General features: G+C 41.1%; 1 long non-coding RNA gene across 1 annotated transcript in view; it reads right to left on the bottom strand.

The window, feature by feature from the left end:
- The window catches only part of LOC308060724, a 55,966-nt gene that overhangs the window by 21,026 nt on the left and 14,387 nt on the right, over positions 1–20,553 (bottom strand). Inside the window, exon 1 of the long non-coding RNA XR_013926867.1 lies at positions 1,705–20,553. This exon is cut by the window's right edge and continues 14,387 nt beyond it. This is a non-coding gene — a long non-coding RNA (uncharacterized lncRNA). The remainder of the gene's footprint in view (positions 1–1,704) is intronic.

Below are 20,553 nucleotides of genomic sequence, written 5' to 3'. Positions count from 1 at the left end.
GTGTGGTTTTGTTGATACCAGTCACATGTGCAAGGACAAGAAGGTAATTGCAAACATTTAGTGTGGACTTAGAAGGGCGGATCATGCTTGACTGACCTGATTGCCTCCAGTGATGAAAAGTCTTATTTTGATGAAAAGAGAGCAGTAGATAAAGTATACTTGATTTCACTAAGACTTCCAATCCATCTCTACAGTGCTGTCATCTGGAAGCTGAGGATTTATGGTCCACTGGATGTCATGAAAGCTGCCTGGACTGTCTGTCTCAAAGGCTACTTACTAACCAATGTCTTGGCAACCAGCTGTTGGCCAGTAACAAAGCGTATCAATGATCTGGATAGTAAGGCAAAATGAATCCTCAGCTATTTTGAAGATGTAGGAAATTAGGAGTGGTTGGTGCACTAAAAGGCAGAGCCTCACTGAGGATGGTCCTTAATAAACTTGAAGATAGGACTAACAAAAAATGTTATGAATATCAAGAGAGAATATTTTCACGTCCTGCATTTGGCTGGGACAACCTCAAGCATCAGTACGCTGGCTGTCTGAAAGAAGCTTAGTGAAAAGGACAAGTAGACACAAAACTAAGTATGAGCCAACAGGAAGCTTTCCCTGCAAATAAGGCAAACACATTCTGGACAACACTAGGAGGAATGCGTCCAGCAGATCGAATCATAATCCTTCTCTGCACACCTGGAATACTGTGTCCCACTATGAATGCCTCCCACCCACAAGTTCAAGAGAAATATGCAGAAACTGTAGCTGATTCAGGAGAGAGCCATCAAAATGGTCCAGGAGATGAATAACCAAGTACAATACATTCAGAGAACTGGCCTTGTTTTATCTTATGAAGAGGAGGCTATGGAGTGAATAGTCATACGTACAAGTTGAAAGGTAACAAAAAGGTAACAAAAATAATGTAGCCAAACTCTTCTCAGTAGTGGCAGATGGTATAACGATGGGCAAAGGTCACAAGATGCAGCTAGGGAGGTTCAGATCGGACATAAGGAAAAGCTTTTCTAATAGGGTAGTGCTAGAGCAGGTACCCAGAGATGAAAATCACCATCCTTGGGAATTTTCAGAACTTGACTATACAAAGCCACAGCTGACAGCAGGTGTTGGCAGTAGTCCTGTATGAGGGGAAGGCTGGTTCCAATGAACTCCAATCAGTTTCTCTGTGATTCTTTAAAACCTATTATAAGTAGCAATTAATTTTGTTCTGTAACAATTACTAATAAAGAAAACCCACTGATTGGTGACTTTGTATTGCTATTTATAGAAAATGTAATTACCATGTTTATTTAGCTTTCTTTTGTCTAATCATCACTTAAACTATTTATTTTGCTGTGCACATACTTCCAGTTCAATTGATAAGTATATATGACTATATTTAGCAAAGGCTGTGACCGTGTTAACAGCCTCATCCACTTGACATGGCTGCCTTTCATATGAGACGGCATATCATGGTTCTGATGAGTCAATGTCATTGAAGATATTCCTGTTCAAATTACTTACATTTCACATGGTTATTTTATGAGCCTTCATCTCTTCCCATAAACTGTCACGCACAGCTATTGTTTTCATATGTATTACGAGTACACATAGTAGCCCCCATTTCAACAGAAATCTCATTAGCAGGGAACAAAACAAGCTATGAAAATATAAAGTGGGAGAGGAAATAGAAAAGAAAAGAGACAAACCCACACATACAGCTGTCTGCTAACACTCCCTGATGTCTGCTGATTCCCAGTAGAGAGCTCCCTCTCCTCAAGACCATGTAACCGCTGATGATGCTGATGTGAAGTAACTGCTGTAATTCTCCCCTGAGCTGGCTTTCCATCAGCAGAGGGTGAGTTTTTGTGTAGAGTCTGGTACAAGCATAAAACAGTTTGGGATTCTCTGGAAGGCAAAGAGTAAAACTCATTATAAAGTTTGAGGCATTGACTTGAGTGCTGAAGCACTTATTAACGACCTGATTCAGATCTAAAGAAACTCTCCAACAAAGGAGCCTCTTCTGCCAGTGAAGCACAATTTGAGACTCATAGCTTGTATACACAGGGAAAATTACCAGCATCATTATGCCAGTATAATTATACTAGCTTAGCTACGCCAATAAAATTCTCCCTCTATGGTCACTGCTGTCCCAATATAAAAATACTTCTTTCCTATGGAGCTCATCAGAACATAATTTAAATGAGGACATTTATCGCAAGATAAGAAAGGCATGGGAAGTTTAACTGGCAGGGTATACTGGGGCAACTATACCAGTATAGTTAGCCATTTCCATATAGGCAGCTTTCAGTTGTTCACAGGAGTGTGAGATTGTGTCTTCTTGATGAAAGCTCTGGGTTTAAGTGTTTTCACATTGCTTCATCTACTGAAGTCAGAATAAATAATTATAAAAGAGAATCAGCTCAGTAATAGGATCTGATAAGCATATATCTCTGCTCAGCAAATTGCTGTGCTTGCCTCATTAGGATTAACCACCCTGCAGACAAAGAAGCCAAGTCACAGCTTCTGAGGATGCAGTGCCAGATGGAAGTTCCTATTCAAAAAATCTCAGGAGATGTCAGGCATCTGTTATTGAAGAATATTATGGGTAAAACCTTAAGAACCACCCCTAATAGGGGGCAAACAGATGCTGGTAAAGCTTTTGTGAGGGTCTCATGAAGAAATTCCAGAAGTTAACATTTTTCAGCTGAGCTGTTCCATCTCAAAAATATGCACTACGTAGACCCATAGCCTGACAAAAAACCCTTTACCTGGATCTTCGTGAGAAAAGCCATCAGAGTCTTGCCATTAAATCTTTGTTGGCTCAACTACCCTGTGGTTAGTCACAGAGTCTCACAGCTCTTTACGATCAATCATGTGAAGAATTTTATTAGGAACTGAGAAATACTCCTGCAATGTGTGAAAGCAATGAGCAGGAAGGACACCCTACCACCGGGCTTTCCCCTACAGCTTTTACAGAAACAACTCCCATACAAGACTGATGGACTCAGAACATCCATCATTCTCTGATTTCTGCCCTGTGCTGACTGGAACAATTTCAGACAGGGACTTGTGAGAAGTGTCAACTTCATTTGCCCTCTGTGCATGCACCTACACAGGCAGCATAGCGTAGATTTGAGTCTGATCTCAAGTTCTGGTTCCTCTGTTGAGTATACACTCAGGTATGGACTTAAGCCAAGGTCTAGAGTGCAGTAGAGCAAGAGCCAAGAGGAAGAGCCCAGCCAGACTGAGCAGAGTGGGCAGCAGCGCACCAGGAGATACCTTCTCTTTGGGTCTTCTTGGGTACCACAGTGAGGGGTCTGAGCCTGGGCAGCAGAAGGGCTAGCATCCAGCAAAGCAGCAGGGAAAGGAGCAGCCCATGGGATCGAGTATATTTAAATCCACTCTTAGGTTAATCCTTTGTGTAAGACACACCCTGTGAGAAATAAAAGAATGAAACCCAAGGCACTGGATGTGCTACCAAAAAACATCTCCTGCTTTTGTAAAGGGGTATGCTAGGTCTCCAAACTGTATGTTTGACAGACCGTGCTCAGAGGCCTGGCTGACTAAGAAAGAAACACTCAGATTTACTGGTCTGAATTTAAGAAAATGGTATCACACTTTCTTCAGCATTACCAGTGTAGGACCTGGTCCACAGAAGTGACAATCTGCTTCCCAGAAGATGCCCACAGAGGGCAGCCCAACTCTCAGGACATGCTAAATTCCTCACCAGATGTAGTATCCCTACTCTCTTTGGTAATTCATGATCCAATACTCCTGTGTTCAGGATTGCTCAGCCACTAGATGTCTCTGCGTACTACAGGGCAAAGCAGAGAAGATGAACTTCAAGCCAAAGCCAAAGCCAAAGAAAAAAATAAGCTGGAGAGCAAACTGCATGGAAGCCTCCCTATTTGTGGTCAGATCTCTGCCTAGGTGATGTAGCAATGGAATGCTTTTCACTTGCTGACAGACTGTAGTTGTGAGCATACCTCAAGGAACGTGCTAGTTGCATGCTCTGGCTTGAATTGAGCTGGAACTTGGGAATATCTGCAGAAGAAGTGGAAAGAAAAATCCTTTCCTAAATTTCTGAAGAGGTAGATGTGCACTCAAGCTTCTCTAAACTAACCAGTTTCATCATCCCAGAATGGAAGGAAATTCTACAGCAAAGGCTCTTATCTACTCTTTCTGTTGGATAGGTCATAAAAGGACAGCAAGTGTTCCCTCAGACCCTTTCCCTGTGTTAGTTCTGCTATGTGTACTTGCATACACTGTTATTTTCTAACAGTATTCTTGTGTTCAGGACTTGTATTTAGCTCATCAGCACTTTGGGGCATGTGAGGTCAAGAGCCATAAAAATAGGTTGTGCAAATCTGATGGGGTCTGCAACAAATGCCAGCCTGTGACCTGACCGCAGAGGCAGAAATCAATAGATGAGGAATGTGTCTGAGTGGCTGCAGGAATTTTTTATCTTTTGCCTGACAAACAAGCTCTTTGGCATGAGAGCAAGGCCTGTGCACCACACAAGTGCTGGGGACCCAGCACACAAACACACAAACTTAGAGGGGAAAAATCAAAACATCAAAACTCTTTTTGTCTCCCTGAAACACAAACATTGTACTACAGACCAAGCTTCACAAGTTGCTGACATCAGAGCCCAGCTGGCAAGCTGTGCTAAAGCAGAGACTGAACAGCTACAGTACCCAGATGCAACTGTGGATGTCAGCTTGGAAATGCTCTTTCAAAAGACTTAATTTTTAGAAGATGAGGGCAAGACAGATGTGTCAAACTGGGTGCCCATGGAAGGAAAACAACATAAATCACACTTTTGACAGGCTTACCCATGAGGTCTCTACCCCATTCCCATTTCACTTTCCAAATCCCGGCTTGCTTGTAAGCAAGCAAGGCAGCACACAACGGGCCTGATCTGTAAACAGCAATGCACTGTATCTGCAAACAGAAGCTCTCTGGTGGTATTAGGACCACCACACCATTTCATAGGAAGCTTTACATGTGTCAGTGAAGGGATTAAAGTGTCAAATAAAAAGCTGGTACATTAAAGGAGATTTCCAATAGTATATCTTATTACTCATCACTGACTCAGCTTGATAATGTAAAGTCAATGAGAGAAGTTGCCAGCACTCCTTTGTGTTATAATCATTAAAGAGCAACCGCCAGTGTTCCCACACTTTCAACTTTTGCAAAATTGTTGCTCTTTGCTCTTTACCACATCTGTGTTTGCATAACCAAGTGGTATACAGCTTGTCAACACCTCTTTATGCCTTACCTTCCTTCTTCCAGGGTTTTGTTTATGTGTCATCAGAGCAAATCCACTTCTGAGGATTAGAACCTCCTTTTCCATAGTATACAAAAGGGATCGATAATTGCCATATTAATTCTCAAGCATGAGCTCTGAAGGAATGAAAAAGGCCTGTACAAGCAAATCCAATTTTAGGAGAAACAATATGGCTAATTGCCTCACACCCTGCACTGCGGGGGTTCCTTTCTGGTTATGTTCATTGTCAAGTAAAACCACCCAGTACATGGGCAGGCAGGCAGAAGACATCAGTGCTTAACCTCCAGACAGGGTCACTGCAAGTCCAACACCGGTTCCCCCACTGCTATTAACAGTCGTGCCCAGTGCCCATGGGGTCAAGTCACAGGGTGTAGAAACATGCCACCGCTGCTAGCTGGAGAATTTGGGCCATGTCTGTCTTCAGTGGAATTTGGGTGCCTAGGGCCACGTTCAGTCACCTCCTTTATGCCCAAGTCCCTATACTCTCCTTTCCCATTGGCACCTGTCAACAGCTCCCTGCTCTGTGTCTTGCTTATGTCTGTTGAATCACTCCACTTCTCACCGAGTAGGTGCAGGCATTGCAATGATTTTAGGCCATCTGTGAAAACAACCTCTAGGTCCAAAGTGATGACCCAGTCCAGTATTCAGGACTGTGTGATAACAGAGGTAGTAAAAATCTATTCAGCTTCTCGAGCTCTGAGTTCCTGAGGTGTTTCAACCTTTTCTCCTACAAGTGCTTAGGAGCAGAAAGGTTTGCTCTAATAGGCATCTAAATTGTTGCAGCTCAGAGGCTCTGACACACTCCCTTAAAGAGACCAGATTTATTAGATGTGCTCAGACTATGCCTAATACTGACAGCATCAAAACAACACTCACTCTTCTGACTCCTGCATACATCAGGGCATTTAAAGAACAGACTCCAGTGCCTGTCCAGACATATACCTTTGCCTACTGTTTCCCAGAAGTTAGCCAGATGTCCACTCAGTGTCTTTCAAAAATGAATCATGCCTATAAATGTTCACTAAACACTGGCAATGAAGAGCAATATGATCCTCTGTTGAGCACTAAATTGTCCACTGCCTATGTGGGCAATCCTAGGTGCCCAGCTTAGGTGGCATGAATCACCCTGATGGATCAGATACCTGCTAACATTGTCATACTTAAATTTGATGTCTACGGTAAAGCAGTTTGAACATGGATTTTATCCCTTATTCAAACTGTAGCAGCTTGCTCAAGAACTGAACGTTCAGCATTCAGTCCTTGGTCAGTAAATATGTGAAAGTTGGTTTCGTTTCCTTGAACCTCAGGCTCTAAATTACCTTTTAGGGGAAACATTCCTTGACAGCTCAACTATAGCTACTGTTCAAAAGTACTACCTGATTCAACAGCAAGCAGACACTTTCTGGTCTTGATTTCTAAATGCTATTCTACCTCCTTTCTAAATTTCCTTTTTTGATGTTACATAGGACATTTGCATAAAATTGAGGAACTCAGCCAAATACATCTCTTACCACTTCAAAGCTACTGACCTCCATGAGGCTGGACTAGTGTAAATGAGGGAAGAATATGATGCAATAGGGTAGTTCAGCATTATTATATATTCACTGTCCAATACCACCAGAAAACAACTAGCTGCAGTTGTGTCTGGCCAAGCCCAAGGTAAGCTTGGACTAGGCACCATACTAACACAGTCAGGCTTCTTCTGGATCACAGCTGATTCATGCACGGCGGGCTAGAAGCATAGCCAGAACTTGCTTTCATCTGTCTACAACAGACTCTAGCAGATATTTTTTTTTAAATGGAGTTTAGACAAGATTTTAGTACAAAGGGAGTCACAGTATGTTTCTTAGACTTTTGCATGCAAACTCTGTGGAATCCTACTTTCTGTTTGAACTCCGATATTACAGAAGGCTGTAGTCAGACTGGGAGATAAATTAAATGCAGGAAATAGTTACAAATCTAAAATTGCAGTTTTGTTCCATAAACCAGGAGAACCCCTCTGTTCAGTAATCAGAACAGGCAAGTGGCTAAAGCAGTTGTGTTTCTCCACATTCCCTGAAACAGGTCATCCTGGTTGATGTCTCAAGGTTGTCACACAAGCAACTTTTTGGAACCGAAGACGCTAGCTGGACTATCTCTCCTTTTAGTAAATGCCCAGATCACTGTGCTGTATGTAAACTGTGGCATATGGGCTGAGTGTCAAGTGCTGAATAAGTCAGGCATATCTCCTGGAACAAGTAAATTGTATGTTAGATCCCTTCAGCCACCCAACAATGGCAGGATTTCAGATGACTGTACCATTTCGGTGTACAGCATTCCTCTGATGGCATTACTCTGTGCCCCCAACAATGTCATTAATTCTGATCTGTGAGCATAGTTCTAACTGATCTTAATTAATATGATTAATGCTATATTAATGCTCAATTCATCAGTGTATTTCAATATGCATAATAATACTAAAAATATATCTAGGCTTAGATTTGAAATAGATCTGAGTTTATGATACAGACTGCATGGTAGAAGACCAAATACGAATACTGTGACCAAATAAAACAGCCTTGATGAAAATTAAAATCCAGATTTTGAAATCACATGTTCATGAATATGAAGTTTAGGGATAGGGGTGTTACTGATTTGCATTCTGATACAGCATCTGCATTTATTTTCAATTAAATTGAGGTAATACAACTTCTTATGGCCAATATTTTTGGCCAATAGAAATTCACCACAGTTGTGGATTAGATAAGGGTCTGGCTCTTGACCATACTGTATATACGTGTTTGAATATGTTTAAAATTTTAAAAATAAACTGCAGTTGGGATAAAACTATATTCCATGACGGTTAATAGATGTTAAATTACTACAACTTACTGTTTTGATTTTAGTTTAAGGCTGTTTCCAACAAATAATTAACCTATAAATTAACTGCAAATAAATTACTTTTCCATAGCTTCTCTGTATTCTACCAGGTTCCCTACATCCTGTTATTTCAGGATGTGGTCTTGATGTGCCATAGCATGATATAATTCATAGTGACACTATCAAATGTGCTACAGCAAAATGTAAAGCTGGGGAAAAAAGAGCTCACACTACAATGACATGTAACTATTTCAGATAGCAAACTGCTGCAGGCAAACTCTGATTACTTTCATTCACCACGAGCTTGCATACCCTACATGTTATCCACTGCTCAGGCAATGAGGCTTTCTTGAGGGAAGACATGCGGTCTAGTGGCTGGAGGAGTGGAATAAGTTTGGGTTTGAGTTCTCTGCTTACAGTGACCTCATGGAACCCTTCCGCATTCATTCTGATAGATGTGAAGTAGCGACAGAGAATTACTAAGCTATCCTTTCAGGGAGCATTAGGAGGCTTGAGACATTGATATCCATATTGCCTGTAAGGTTTTGGAACATACCAAGCTATTTAAGGAATGCATGGACACAACAATAGGGATGTCAAGGAGCAGCAAGAGTAGGACTGCTCCACAAGGAAGGATAAGCTAGAAGCTGAGGGTGACCTTAGTACAGTTTGTGCTCTCATCCACAACATTTAAACACGGCAAGCCAGGCCAAGTACTGGCAACAGGATCTGTTTAACAGTCCCATACAAAGCAAAGAACAAACCAGGTTCAGAGTCTAACCAGAAGTCCAGTCAGGAGCAAAAGGAAATAGAACTGCAAGGCATGTTCAGCTATGATATAGCTCTGGTAAGTACTGGGAGCCCAGACCTAAACTTTAATAGAGCCCTGGGCTCAGTGGGTGGAAGTGATGGATGGAAGTCCCAGGTAAAGCTGGGCCAATTAAGGCTTTTTAATATAATTACGGCCCTAACAGGGACCGCCTGCATCATCAAAAATCATCCCTGGTATCACAATGAGCTATACTCAGAATTTTCCTTTTCACACTGTAGCTGGAAATGTTGAAAGCTTTTGCTCTTGCTGCTCATAATGAGAAACTGTCCTAAAGTCTTGAATTTCTACCTGTTGTCAGCTGATGACCATTCGTTCTTATGCCAAAAATCTCTTTTAGTTAAAATGTCCCCTTTTGAACTTCTGTTGTTCCCACTCCTAGTTTGTTCGGTGGTTGTTGTTTTTTAATTTTTTTTTATTATTAATATTTTTTTAATGGAGAACAATGGTATTAGTACTTTCTTATCCCTGCTCAAAGTACTTGATCTGCTATATGGCATTTGCTCTTTTACAGACACCTCACAGCAGTGATAGCTCCTTAGCCTGTGACTGACTAGTGCACACTACTCTTTCTGTTTTCTGTCCTTTTCAATAGATGCAACCACGGTTTATAGTGGAAATTCTTGTGATTATTTGCTAAGCACATGACCTTGCACCTCATACAGTTATACACACATCCATTTCTATTAGCTCACTCATCAAAATTCTTCATTACCTCCCATATTCTGATCCTCTGCTGTATTGATGATGCCTCTCAGCTTTGTGTCAACAGCTAATTTAATTTGCACACTCTTCCTGTTTATATAAAAGTCACTAATGAAAAACTTGGCAATGTGTGTCAAGAGCAACCCCTGATGTTTTGTATTAGTACCCACTTCTCATAGAGTCAGCTGAAAAATGCATGGAAGAATTCAGGTGGGAAGAGACATCTAGAGGTCCATTAGTCCCATGTTCAAAATAGCACTAAAATCAAAATTAGATCAGGTTACTGGTCCCATTAAACCCCTTTTCAACATGTCCGCAGTTGTTTCATCTTTGCCTAATTTCCCGTGAATCATGAAAATTTTAGAATTTCTTTTTGTAATCTTTTCTATATTCAAAACAGTTCTTACTTGGCATTATACTTAGATGTTTACTGAAGTCCAACAATCATAGCTCTGTTCCACTTCATTGCTCTGGAAGGGAAATGTTTTTATTTACTTCCCTTTTTGCTACTAATTCTGAATACCTAAAATAGGGTTTTGGACTGTCCAGTGGTATGGCAATTTCTTTCATAGTCTCATTTTCACTAGAAATTATAAGAATTCATGAAACGGAAAGAATTGGCCTTTGAGATCTCAGACTACTGTAATTCCTCCCCTCAATGAAATCACATGACAAAATCTTAATTCATATTCCTGTCTTAATTACTATTCTCTCTCCTTCCTACAGATGCTGCAGTCATGCAACCTGTTTGTCCTTAAATGAAATTTTCTGTTGCCACACTGGAGACCAGCTTTTGCATTCTTCAGATTCTTTGTAAGTCAGCTGGAACTTACTAGGAACTTAACACCCACATACAACAGTCTTATCCAAATACACCATTTCTCAAACTTCCCTTGAAGTTTGATATTTTGGCAGAATAACATGTACCTATTTCAGCAATACAGGGTCATTTGGGAGAAAATATCCATGCTAAAAATCCCAAAACAAAACAAAAGAGAAAAAAGCCTTTCTGGCCAGTTCCACACCTAGTCAGTGGATAAAGAGGTTTCTAGTTTGGACCACACTTCCTTCCCACCACTGGAACATTTGCCAGTGCATCAGGCCCATTATTCCACTAGTGTAAACCACCACAGCTAGATTCAGTTTATGCCTACCAGCAGCCAGCAAAAGGTGCCACTAATTGTGGGCCAAACTGTAATTGATGGGCACAGCTAGTAAGGGTTCAGACAGCTTGAAAGAACAGCAGTGAGACAACAAGACTTTCATCTTTGTGTCACTGATGCAACTAAATGTAGAATAGATCAGTGATGATCAAAGTCTTCTGAAAGAGCCTAATAACAAACTGGTGGTGCAAGCTGCACTGCTTTGCTCAGTCACAGGGGGAAAGCTACAGAACCTCCTCGGTGACATTAAGAGTAGGGGTTTTTTTTAAGGCAAAATCATAAAATATGTGCAAAATAGGGATAATAACTTACATTAAATGGTATGAACACATAGCTTTCTCCTCTTAGATGTCTATCCCAGATTTGTAAGAAATGGGGGTTTGAACTTGACACCAAATGTAGATTTTACAGATCATTCATGACACTCATATTTGACAGTGTTACCCCCATTGATGCTAGTGTTACGCTTTTGGGGGTCTAATGCCAGCCTTTTCGATTTCCATTTTCCTAACAGCTGCACAGTGGATCACAGTTCTTTGAAGCCACCAGAGCCAGCAGAGGTTGTCGATGCCCAAATCCCACTGCAGTACAAATTTTGAAAGAGCTGAGAACTGAAAGAAACAGGATTTTTGGCTCTGTCATAGGGCTGAGGCAGAGCAGAAATATCTCCCAGCGTAGCGGTAGGAAGTAATCTCATCCCTACTTGCTAAATCATCTGCTTGTTTAATGCCAAAACCAGGGAGGCAGGCAAAGCTCTATAACAATGAGAGGAGGTAATATGAAGAAACTATACAAATACAATAAAAAATGATGCAAATTGGATGTAATCACAGGCATAGAAGCAATGGACTGTTTGGTCAGACACTATTTTTGCCTGCATAGCAAGCATGCTGGAAGTACAATTAACTTGTTTTCTACAGGTACAGCTAGAGACACGAACACACAAGCAGGCACAAAATGCGATGTGTGAATCCATTTAGCCACAAAGCAGGAGTGCAAGATTAGTCGAACACCAGGACTTAGGGTAAGCAAACAGGTGCAACATCAAACTATGTCATACATTTCTTCAATGGATATTTTGTTCTAAATCAAAGCATGCTGCCAACTAACAAGGTAAACACAATATAGTTCAGTTAGGAAAGAAGTAGGTTAAACCAGTGAGTTCCTTGAACTCAGCATGCTCTTTTGTTTCAGCTTTATATACATGCCTTCACTATCTCCTGCTACGTTTCTTTTTTCTCCTCCTGCATACTGCAGGCAATAACTATGAAAGTCTTTAATTTAACAATATGTTCTTTGTCCTGCAACTGTTCCTGTTTTGCAACCACATAGATTATATGTATGGGCCTGTAGGAATAGTCAAACAGTTAATAAGGGTAGGGTTTGGCATGCTTTCACTATGTACAAATTCTACAATCAAGTTCTGACAGGAAAGCACTGTATCTCCTGTGGTTCCCAGTCCTGACTAAAATATGCAAAATATCACCACTGGGAATGATACCTATTTCCCAGAGAGCTGTAATACCAGTTTTTTCTTATCAATGCATCATTGAAAAGTATTTTGTTTATAGTTTATGCCATTTATTTTCCCAGGCATATTAGGTTTTCAAAAGTGACCCATGGTTCATTGTACCTGTCAAAGGTACAGAGGTGCTATTTCAAATTGCATTATACCCTTAATACAGTATGAATGAAAGAACTAAAGAGAGGCATGTGCCAAATAACTGTATTAACCCTTGAGGTTAAGTAGCCACCTGCATGATTCCTTGGATCTTCTGTTTCTGCCATATCCCCCTCTACTAGACCCCTTGCGTGTAGTGTACATCCTTCAAGAAGGCAGAAATGCATTGTGCAAAGGGCACCACAGCACAGAGGTACCACAGCCAGGATGAGGAGAACAAGGGTGTACTCTGCAAAGCAACTGTTCAAATTTAATTACTAATCCTGCCAATGAGATAGGAACCAAAGTGAAATCCAGTATGTTCTTCTAGAGGTACGTCAAGAACAGTAGGAATACAAGGAGAGGAACACAGTAAACAAAAACCGCTTTATTTGTATCTAAAGAAGTAAACAGTCATCAGTGTGAACATGTAGAGAGCCCAGATCTGGAAGGTAAGGAAGTACTATCTTTGCATAATCCCTTTTAGACAAGAAAGGTATTTAAAACCCTTTATGTAAGCTTGAGACTTGAACCCGAAGACTTACTGAAGCAGAATCTAAAGACAGAATTTGTATGTGAATTTTCTCGTTAAAAACTGTCTTTTAGAGGTAGAGCCTCAAAAGACTTGGAATTCTTCCTCTGACCTCAGAAGACTTTAAAAAAATGGTTACTTACTTAAACCATTGGAATGCACAGGAGCAAGTCATCTCATGAGGTTAACGGTCAGCTCAAAACCAGAAGGTAAGAAAACCCAGTCAAACATTTTAGATCTCTACAAGGCAGAGATTTAAGATTTGAAGAAATGTGAGAAATCTATTGTTTGGCTATGCTTTTGCTCAGATTTTAAATGGGAGCCCAGTTCCAAATTCAGCAAGTCCAGAGCCCCTCAGTTCCTCTGTCAAGGTCCATCCAATCTTCTAACCAGGGCAAGATGTGTTTTTTCAAAGGGAGAAAGTGGTCTCCTATGATACAGTGGCCTCTAATCCTGGCAGAGCTTGGAGAAACACCCTCACTTATTTTCTCCATTAGCATTCAGTTAGCTTTACCTTTATTGAAGCTCATGAAGTCTCCTAGCCAGTTTTCCATGTATACAGGACCATCCACCCTGAAAATCATAAGCACCAAAGAGCACAGAATAATTCACTCTTCATTCTGCTTTCAAAATAGCTCTCTAAAAGAAACTCTTCGGAGAGGTAGTAAGAAAAGAGAAGCAGTATAGAGAAAACAGGAAAAAAAACTAACACAAGGGTTAAAATAGGTGGGAGCAAGAGAGAAACGCCTCACCACACAGCTCATGAGCCACCAGAAGTGATGGTGCAATGTTGGTCTGCCCTCCCATCAAGGAGAAGGAGCAAAGCTCTCTTTATAGAAGCAATTGGAGAGCTAAGCTCTCCCACTTGCCTTTTGCTTTAGGGACAAGTCATGCTCACCATAAGCCTTCCCCAGGAGCTTACTAAGTCAGCACAGCCTTGGCAGTTTTGCTGTAGGAGGGAGGAAGAAGACAATTTGGGGTATGCTGTACGCTGTATTGAAAAGGTTCTCTGCCCTCAGAAATTCAAAAGGGTGGACAGGAGTAACCAGCTCACCTCTCTCCCTGTGATGTGAGTGTGTGTTTCTGGTATGGGACTTGCGCAGATGCCATGTAGCTCCTGAATCTTTGCCACCTGTGGGGAGAGCAAGTCTCCACCCCTGTGCTAAGCCCTTTCCCCTTTGGGCTTGGCAAAGGACATGTATTTCTCTCATAACGAGTCTCTGAGAACTCAGAAAAGCAGCATCTATGTGTAGTGCCATATCTCCCAACTTCCCTAGACCTGCTGCCTAATTAAACCTGCTTCATTCCTATGCCCCAGGCTGTCTAGGGTCATTAAGCTAGCTCCTGTTCTTGCCAAAAATGCATGCATCCATCTTCTTCCTGCTCTTGCTTTTAGATTCCTTCTCGCCAGGGGACACAGACAGTAGCAGAAAGTTACACCTCCTGGCTAATCCAGTATTTTAATCAGTATGGACTATTGTTCTGGCTCAGTGGCGTTTAGAGTTAGCTTTCCTCTCACCAGACCTTATTTTCCTCTGGATAGATCTGTTACGCAGATGAGCATATTTGCTCAAAGCACCTCAAGAGACAGGTAGATATTTTCATTCTTCTGTTCTTTCAAACTCACAGCCATCACTGGAGATGAGTGGTCCTTGCAAAACTGTTACTTACCCTGCTGTGCACAAGGACTGTAGAAATATCCAGAATCAAGACATTCAGCACAATCATCCATGATTCTTTTAAAAGCAATGTCTCAAGGGTATTTGTATACATTTACTTTTGTCACTCAAAAATCCCAGTCATAGGAGGGAGTTATGCAGGCACTGCCCTTAGTGATTTCCGTCTGGAAGGCAAATCAAAAGGACCTAACCAAATTACAAATGTAAACAGTAGACCTTATCTGCTTATATTGTTTGGCAGTCTTCCAGGTGCTTAGACTTAATATTCCCAACAGTTAGGAAAATTGTTATCTGTAAAGTGCCATAGACATTTATGGTGCTATACAAATGCATATTATTAATTAATAACTACAATACTTAGTGCCAATATTTTAAACATTTACATGAGCAGCCTCATGAAAAACAGCAGTTGTTGCTTTTTGTAAGCCCATGATACACCATGCAACACCAGTGGACAGACCACAACCAAAGACTTCTTTGTGCATGTCACGGTCTGGGGGATAGCTTTCCCTCTCCCCACATCTCTCCTCATTTTGCACCCGTTCAACCATCAGGCTTTGAGCCATTACTGCTCCTGTTGCTCTAAAGCTGAGCCCCAGGTTCAAGCCACAAAAGCCTGGATATCAGGCGTGTGTAGCCCCAAGATCTGACTCAGTGCCAGCACCCACAGTTCCCCTGGAGCAAGTTATGATCAATGGCATATGCAATGATGAGAAACCCATTTCAGCAAACTATTGTTTATTTAGTACTAGGAACAAAGCATTTAGAGACAAAAGGGCTTCAGAACAAGTAGGCTACACATCTCTATCTTGCTTTAAAATCTTTCTGTCCCCAAGGGTACTGCAAAGTAGACATCACATCTCTAGAAGCTTGCTCTTCATCTAATCAATGCTCCTCACAGGACTCAGTCTTCTAAGAGAGAGTTTGCTTTGAGCCATATCCTTAGACTGTCATCCTTAGCTTTCAGAGCAAAGCAGTTCACTCTGCAGGTGTATCAGTGATAATCAACGATCCATTGTATTATTGTGTTTGTGTATTAATGGAATTTGATCCTTCCTGGTGGAGTCAATGGTGAAATGCTGAATTAATGTGAATGTGTTATTGACTGGCTACAGTTTTTCAGTCTGAAAAATATGTACGCAGTTAGAGCACAGATTAATTTACTAGGTTTCAGATTATTTATTTTCCTGCCACTCACCTTCACTTGGGCTGCACTGCACAACTTAGTTCTCCCCCACACCTCTACATCTTCATCTACTTTATAAACTAACCAACCATGTATCATCCACCAAATTCTCACCCCATACAAAGTCCTAGGTAAGAGATACTACACAAGCAGGACAATGAGGAGGACTGTACCTGGTAGGTCTTCCTCACCTCACCTATTGAGGTTCAAACTCACATATCTCAGCTAATTGACCCCCCTTTTCCTAGAGGCACACAACACAGGTCCCTCCTGAGAACTGACTCCCCATTTTTCCAGACTACTCATCTTGCTCATACCATGGCTGTCCTTACAACACACAGAAAAGCCAGCCCCTCGCTGAACACTGCTGCTTCACAAATAGCCGTTTCAAACTCTGCAACAGTTCACCAGGGTAGGGTGGCCTTCATGGTAAAGCAGGTGGTTTAGCAAAGCCTGAGAAGACTTTTAACTGCTGTCAAGGAATTTGGCCACAGGATCAATAGAAGGTGGAGCAGGAAGAGGGAAATTTGGAGAGAAGTTCAGAGGCATGTAACAAACAGGGGAAAAGAGGCTGCTGAGAGCAGCAGAGAGCTCGCATCTAGGGCTAGGCTGCAACATTTTGGCATAGTCTCTACTTGCTGACTGTACCAACCCTGCAGCATGCCGAGACTGCGCAGACCTTTTCCTTTTTTTCCCACCAAGTTCTGTGGCCCTTTCACTGTCTCTGGTTCCTCTACAACATCTCCTCCTTGACACCACTCCTCTTGGATGGTTTGTTTCCCCCTTGCGCCTGAGGCCCTGAATTCTCAGCATCTTAGTAAGGACTTCGTGCCCTTTGGATCAGGCCCTTGACAGGCACTACCTGTTTAAGCAGAAAAGAAATGGGAGGGAAAGTAAAAGATGTATAATGAATCAGAGTGAACTCACAGGGTTTTGGTTGTGTAAATAAGAGGAGTGTTTAGACCACAGAGTGCATAAAGTTATGATACCATGGCAAATTGAAGAGAACAGTTATACCTTTGCCTAATCCCACTGTAATCTAGATTTATTCTGGAACAAAATGTCTCTCTAGCATTGCCAGCTCGAGGTAATATTTGTAAAGTCATGAGGTGTCATGCAGGTTGCATGATGGAGTTGCGTAAGATAACTTTCATGGAGTCAGCTTTTTCTGAGTTGTAATACATATATGTCGGATTAATTTGAGCTAGATGAAAGGTAGATTTTTAAGAGCTCCTGCCTCCTGTAATGGCGAATGTTAACACCTAGCAGACGGATAATTAATAAGATATAATTATATATAATAATGGGGTTATATAAATACTGGAAATAGAATGCTGGGGAAACCTAGGGCAATGTCAAGCAAAAGCCCCAGAGACGTAAGGTTGGTGTAGACAAGCAGATACTGATAAGCATAGTGCAGTGCATAGAAAAAATCTTGGGGCAGAAGGACATCCATTTTTAGGTAAGCACAAAACTTGCCTAATTTCGAGAGAGTCCTGCAGATGTTGCTGGGTTTTTTTCTTCTGCCTCAATACATGGTTTGTTCCATATAACAGAATTTGTGGCAAGACAGTAGAAACAGTAGGCAAGATTTTGACAGTAAATCTTCACAAGAAGAACCATGAGAAAATAGAAAGGTACATCTTCCAGGAGGAAACAAATAAAAATAGGAAACGTAAATAGCCAGAAAAGGTACTAAGTTCAGGACATACCTTGCAACATGTCAGATTGTGAGCTTCACAGCTTAACCACAAGACAGAGTGGCTTAAGGAATCATTTTGCCAGGATCTCTTAGGGTGTGTTTAGATGGCATATTGTGATTCCAACATATTTCTCAGATGGCTGAGTGTATTTATTCTGACCACTGTATGCTAATCACCTACATATTTACTATAGGCTCTCAGCCCAAACTATAGATATGGCAAATCCAGCTACACTTCTCTTGAAAGCAGACAAGAGTCTTTTAAAATAATATTGGCATGTATGATGCCTAACTCTGACTGTAATCAGCAAAATGCTCTAGAGACTACTCAGCAAATATTTTGGAGACTGCATTCAGAAAAGAAACAAATTCCCTTTGAGTTAGTATTGAAAACTCAGCCTATGCTTTGGAAAGAAGGCAAAGAAAACAAAGGAAATAAGGGAAGAAAGCAATCAAGCAACCAGGTAAGACAAGAAAGAAAGAAAAGAAAAAAACCAAGCCCATCCTTCAGGTGGAGAAAAAGAAGTGCTCTGGTCCTTTTCCGGTTCCAGCGTTAACAATTTCATAATCAATTTGAAATATATAGAAGTTTTGGAAGCTTATTGCTATTTGTGTCAACCAGTAGACTCCAGTTTTGACTATACTGCTCTGAAAAGTGACAGAAATGCTCTTTTGCAGGTTCCCCAAAATGTTTCACTTTCAGACTCATTATTGCAGTAACTCAGGGCTGCATCCTTTTTAGTCCCCAGGCTCTTGTGCAGTTTACCTATATACCTCAGAGATGTTGTACCTCAAAATTAAATCTTTGAGGATTTGCACCCAGAGATATCCCTCACAAAATTAGATGTGGAGCACCACTGGCATGACTGCGAGGAGCAACAACAAACTGAGTGGGAGAAGAGGGTCAGAGGCAGAATCTAATGTGGGGTTGGAAACAGAGACACTACCAGGTACAGAGCCAGTTTTGGGAAAACTTAGTTTATTACTTACCCACTTAATTATGCTGCTGCTGACCTAAGGAAGAGCTTTTTGTTTGATTGGTTTTATTTAGCTATTACAGATAGCCCAAAGTTCTACATGTGGAAATACCATCATTCTTCAATTTCTCCTGTGGGCTCTCGGACTGATGGTTTGAGGCGATCAGGTGCATCTATAGATATCTGTAAAGCTCTGTACAGCCTTTCTACCCCTTTTTTACTGGACAGTCATGTTGGTAATAGACTGGTTGGCTATAACCCACCTCTTGATTTCTCCCAAGTATGTTCTTCCTACCACATAGTACCCATTCTTTTTTTTTTTAGCTTACTCTAGCCCAGAATTTCTTTCTTGCCTAGAACCTTTGTCTGTGAATTTCCACTCCTCTACCCCCAGTCAAAATGTAATTTCAATAAATGTTTATACTCGATATACAGAGAAAATTCTGTCTCGGTTTCTGGTAAAACATTTTGGTATGCAAACCATGTCCCAAAGACATGTTGTCTTACAAAAGCATAAGTATGTGCTCTTTTCTTCTAGCTCTGTCTACTGGAATATCCACCTAGAAAAATACCTGTTATCACACAAATAAACACATTTCTCTTTGTTGGCAACTGAAAAATGTTCCCATCATACATGTTTGTACACAGGAAGAGGATTTTAGCTTTCATTTCTACCATTTATGTTCTTTTACTGTCTCTACTGCTTAACTGTGATTGATCTATCGACCTATCTATATCCTCTTTTAGCTTTAAGGTACAAGCAAGCAGCTTTATGGTAAACACCCTGACACCTGCATCCTGTGGAGAGCTTCTCCATCCCCTGAAATATGTCTTTAGGTATGTCCTGAAGGATTTTACTTCTCCCTTCTTCCAACAAAACACCTTCAGGAAACTAAGAGCTTGACATACTTCTAACCCAGTACTTGTTTTTATACCACTGTTAAAGTGTTGCAATTTACAGGTTATTATTTTCCTTATACATGAAATGCAAATATAACCTGCAATAAAGATAAACACTTACATTTCACCACAATACCTCCTGTTTTAGTGCCAGGCTTTTCAGCAACATCACAGCTCATGGGCTACTGTCTAGTGTAAAGTTAATCGATGGACTGCCTTAGGCAGACAGCCCTGGTGTCTTTTGCTACAGTGAAGTCCACAAGGAATGTCTAGGGCTGGTCTCCTGTGAGCCAAAGTTCACATGCTTTCCTGCCCCTGAACTCTTTAGAGATATTTTGCCTTCTCTATCAGGTCCAGATTACCAAATGACCCTCTGGTCACTATAAAAGTCATTGTGGGCTCAGATTTCATTTGGCTGGCAAATTCAAAACAGCCTTGGATTAATTCTGGGTGTCTTATTAGTCTCTGTCAAAGTTTTATTTGGAGTCCAGCACGGCCTAGCTTCTCACAAAGAGATCCACTGAAATTTCCCCCCAAACAGCAATGCAGCATTAGATCAAAGTCACAATCTGTTCTACAATTAAACTTTCCTTTGTCAGTTGAATACTAAAACCTCTTTTTCACTGAGTTACAGTTTTGGATTTTGAACTCTCTACACTTTTAATTTTTGTAGTTCAATTTCATACCTACCCTCCTCAACTTGAATTAACTGAAAACAGTTAAATGTAACAAGGATACTCAAGCCTGACCTCATGAGAAAAAGGTTTGGCTTTGATTGACTCTGTTTTCCTTGACCCTTTGCTTGCAAGTAGAGAGTTAAATATCATCTAAATCTCTCTAATTACCTTCCATATTTCCAAAGAGTTTCCATTTCGGTGACAAGATACTCTGTTTTGCCATTAGGATCATTTCTCTCGATGTCTTGTCCTCCTTGTAGCACCTGATGTCCAGCCATCTTTGCTTTTTCCTCCGACCCAGTTCAAATCGCTTCCTCATAAGAGGTGATATATTTCTGCAGAGCTTCTCCCTCTGACTCCCTGTGTATGGGGCCACAAAGCACTTGACAGGTAAAATTGCCGATCC

This window comes from Falco punctatus (genome assembly GCF_963210335.1).
Source record: "Falco punctatus genome assembly, chromosome: 3".
Taxonomy (NCBI): Eukaryota; Metazoa; Chordata; class Aves; order Falconiformes; family Falconidae; genus Falco; species Falco punctatus.
The sequence above is the reverse complement of the archived record's forward strand: the minus strand, read 5'-3'. Positions and strand labels throughout refer to the sequence as shown.